Genomic DNA, 4,547 nt, shown 5'->3' on the forward strand with positions numbered 1-4,547 from the left:
GAACGTTGAGTTGACTTATCGGGTCTTCGTTGGAATTACCGTCGCTGGCATTGTAAACTCCAGATGACCTTGTGATTCCTTCGTCGGGCACTGGTAAAGGGTGGCGATGATGCGTTCTATAATAGAAATACCCGTCGTAGCGTTTCTTCCGAGTCAACCCGCTCACGAAACTCTCTCTCGTCGTGGAATCCCCGCGTCGGAGGGTAAAACGCGATATATAATAGTATATGCCAGTGGTTCGCGCGCGTCGTCTCTGAGATACGCGGTCGACAGAGTTCCGAAAACACGTGATGTGCCACGATTTCCGTGCGTCTTACATCTTTCGACGATGGGACGATCCACGCGAAGAGAACGTTCGTGCTTGCGTGAGGTGCAACAGCGTCGATTCGCTTTTCTGTACGGGGAGAAATAGAACGTTGAGTTGACTTATCGGGTCTTCGTTGGAATTACCGTCGCTGGCATTGTAAACTCCAGATGACCTTGTGATTCCTTCGTCGGGCACTGGTAAAGGGTGGCGATGATTCGTTCTATAATAGTAATACCCGTCGTAGCGTTTCGACCGATGTCACCCGCCACGAAAGTCTCTCTCGACGTGGAAACCCCGCGCCGAAGAGTAAACGCGAAGGCTTACCATACGAAAGAAAACGGTATTATACGCCTGTGGTATGTGCGTCTCGGCTCTGTGATACGCGATCGGCAGAGTTACAAAAAAACGTTGATGGGCCACGATTTCCGTGCGTCTTACATCTTTCGACGATGGGACGATCCACGCGAAGAGTAGTTACGTGCTCGCGCGAGGTGCGATAGCGTCGATTCGCTTTTCTGTACGGGGAGAAATAGAACGATGAGTTGACTTATCGGGTCTTCGTTGGAATTACCGTCGCTGGCATTGTGAACTCCAGATGACCTTGTGATTCCTTCGTCGGGCACTGGTAAAGGGTGGCGATGATTCGTTCTATAATAGAAATACCCGTCGTAGCGATTCGGCCGAGTCACCCGCCACGAAACTCTCTCTCGTCGTGGAATCCCCATGTCGGAGAGTAAAACGCGAAGGCTAACTATATATAAGAGAAATATATAGTATTATTTATGCCTGTGGTTCTCCGTTTGCCCTACTCTCAGATACGCGACTCGGAGAGTTACGAATAATCGTGATGGACCACGATTTCTGTACGTCTTACATCTTTCGACGATGGGACGATCCACGCGAAGAGATCATTCCTGCTTGCGTGAGGTGCGATAGCGCCGATTCGCTTTTCTGTACGGGGAGAAATAGAACGATGAGTTGACTTATCGGGTCTTCGTTGGAATTACCGTCGCTGGCATTGTAAACTCCAGATGACCTTGTGATTCCTTCGTCGGGCACTGGTAAAGGGTGGCGATGATTCGTTCTATAATAGAAATACCCGTCGTAGCGATTCGGCCGTGTCACCCGCCACGAAAATCTCTCTCGTCGTGGAATCCCCGCGTCGTAGAGTAAACGCGAAGGCTTGCTATAGAAGACTATAGTTTATACGCCTGTGGTTCACCGGTTGCCTGCTCTCCGGGGTACGCGATCGCGCAGGAGTTACGGAAGAACTTGATGGGCCACGATCTCCAAGCGGCTATATCTTTCGACGATGGGACGATTCACGCGAAGAGAACGTTCGTGCATGCGTGAGGTGCGATAGCGTTGATTCGCTTGTCTGTACGGGGAGAAATAGAACGATGAGTTGACTTATCGGGTCTTCGTTGGAATTACCGTCGCTGGCATTGTAAACTCCAGATGACCTTGTGATTCCTTCGTCGGGCACTGGTAAAGGGTGGCGATGATTCGTTCTATAATAGAAATACCCGTCGTAGCGTTTCGACCGATGTCACCCGCCACGAAATTCTCTCTCGTCGTGGAATCCCCGCGTCGGAGAGTAACCGCCGAAGGCTTGCTATAGAAGACTATAGTTTATACGCCTGTGGTTCACCGGTTGCCGGCTCTCCGGGGCACGCGATCGCGCGAAGGTTACGGAGGGACGTGAAGCGCCCGAGCAATGAAACGTCCGCAGGAGGAAACGAGCAACCGCCGAACATTGTTTCGCGACGTTTCCATAATGTATTGTCGTTTCGCTCGCATCCCGCTTCTTTCCCCTAGTTTCCTCGACGCGTAGTTTCGCAGCCTTAGTGGACGAATCATTCTCGATTCGAGGAAAGATATGCAGTGGGGCGTGCAATGAGCCCGCCAGAGACCACGATCTCCAATGCGTCTTTACATCTTTCGACGATGGGATGATCCACGCGAAGAGAACGTTCGTGCTTGCGCGAGGTGCGTTAGCGTCGATTCGCTTTTCTGTACGGGGAGAAATAGAACGATGAGTTGACTTATCGGGTCTTCGTTGGAATTACCGTCGCTGGCATTGTAAACTCCAGATGACCTTGTGATTCCTTCGTCGGGCACTGGTAAAGGGTGGCGATGATTCGTTCTATAATAGAAATACCCGTCGTAGCGATTCGGCCGAGTCACCCGCCACGAAACTGTCTCTCTTTCGTCGTGGAAACCCCGCGTCGGAGAGTAAAACGCGCGAAGGCTGTGACTGTAACATATATATATACAGTATACAATGCCTGTGGTTTTTGCGCGTGTCGGCTCTTCGGTATACGCGATCGGCCAGAGTTACGGAGGGACGGTGAAGCGCACGAGAAATTGAAACGGCCGCACGATTGGAACCGAGCAACCGTCGAACATTGTTTCGCGACGTTTCCATAATGCGTTTTCGTTTCGCTCGCATACCGCTTCTTTTCCCCTAGTCTCTGAGACGCGTTTTCGAGCCGTTCTTCTACTATCGATTCTCGTAGAGAGAAGGGACCGGGTAGTCTGGAAGTGGAACCCGCATCTTGCGTGTACCGTACACGGAATTGAGAGGACCGGCCGTGAAGCTCGTTTTAAAGCCGTGCGTCTGACACCCAACTCTTGCGCGCCAATTTCGCGGCAAGAGATAATATGGGACGAATGACCGGCAAAGAGCCAGCTGTGAAGTCTGTTTTTTTAATCGAATCCGTGGACGTGTGTATGCCGTAGCGTCGCTCGTCGTGTTCGTTCATGGTCGTTCCGAGAGAAAGAACGAAAGCGGTAACGAAGGGACCGGCCGTGAAGCTCGTTTTAAAGCCGCGCGTCTGACACCCAACTCTTGCGCGCCAATTTCGCGGCAAGAGATAACATGGGACGAATGACCGGCAAAGAGCCAGCTGTGAAGTCTTTTTTCATTATTTGCTTTCAATCGATCGATCGGTACGATTCGTGCAACGTTTCGCGCGATGCGACGCGAAAACATGCGCGCAACAATAGATGCGTCTGATCGGAAGAACGCGAGGGTCGACTGCACGCGATGGATTCAGTATCGGGTAGGATACAAAATATATCCCCGTCGTTTCCACGCGTGCGAGTCTTCTGCGTCTTTCGCGGGTTTTTGAATGCACTATACGCCCGGAACGTCGAGAAATATATACATATTACTTGAACGTTTTTCGTCTCGAAAGGCTTCGGTGTCGTCTCCAAGGCGACGCCTGAATCTCCTTCGCGCGCTGGTCGGAGATTCAGGTATCAACTTTTATCTTCTCTTTGAAAGAAGAGAGATATTAGGTCGAACAAATGAGAATAAAATTATATATGTGAAATATAAAATTTATACGATTACCCTGAACGGTGGATCACTTGGCTCGTGGGTCGATGAAGAACGCAGCTAATTGCGCGTCAACGTGTGAACTGCAGGACACATGAACATCGACATTTCGAACGCACATTGCGGTCCACGGATACAATTCCTGGACCACGCCTGGCTGAGGGTCGTTTACGTACCATACACTGCTTGCGTAGCTCTGTCAAATCCCCGCCGTCGTTCACCTCTTCGGATCGAACGTTTTTTTACCGAAGGGCGCAAAGAACGTTTCTGAGTCGGGTTAAGAGAAGGATGCTACGTACGAGCGAACGATGGGTGTCTCGTCGGCGTTTGTCGCGGACACGCGAAAATTCTGTGAATTTCACGGACAGTGTACGTTCTAGTTGTTGCAAAACGATCGGAATCGTTTGTATGGACTCGCGTGAGTGTTCGCGGCGTCGTGCGTCGTTCAATTACGACCGCCCGCGGATACCGCTCCACTGCGATATGGATCTGAGCGACAACTTTTTCGGCTGTTCGTGAGATGAACGGTTTCGTGTGTTTAGAAAAATTTTTTTTCCCGCGCTCCCGACGTCACCTGAAATGATGCGTCAGAGGTGAAAGAAAATATTAAGAAGTCGAGAGAGAGAGAGACTACACACGTTTTATTCATATTTTGTATACCGTGCGTGAGACGGATGTGCACGACACGTCGTATGTCGGTATATTACCGACTGGCCCCAGGGAGATTGTTTTCTTCCTCTCTTACGAATGAGATGTACGTTTCGGAGGATCGTCGTTACCGAAACACACGGCAAAACGAGACTTCTCGCAGCAGAACCTTTATACACAATACACATCGACTCTTTTTACCCCGAGAGAGAGAGAAAAGGTGTATTTCTTTTTTTTATTTTTCGAATT

The 4,547-nt window shown here is 50.3% G+C and overlaps 1 non-coding gene across 1 annotated transcript; it reads left to right on the plus strand.

Moving 5' to 3' along the window:
* The first annotated feature begins 3,662 nt into the window (after positions 1–3,662).
* On the plus strand, positions 3,663–3,817 carry LOC143176749 (5.8S ribosomal RNA). The gene has a single exon (XR_013001259.1). It is a non-coding gene; the product is annotated as a 5.8S ribosomal RNA (ribosomal RNA).
* The last annotated feature ends 730 nt before the right edge of the window (positions 3,818–4,547 follow it).

The sequence above is a fragment of the Nomia melanderi genome, unplaced genomic scaffold, assembly GCF_051020985.1.
Source record: "Nomia melanderi isolate GNS246 unplaced genomic scaffold, iyNomMela1 scaffold0794, whole genome shotgun sequence".
NCBI classification, from domain to species: Eukaryota; Metazoa; Arthropoda; class Insecta; order Hymenoptera; family Halictidae; genus Nomia; species Nomia melanderi.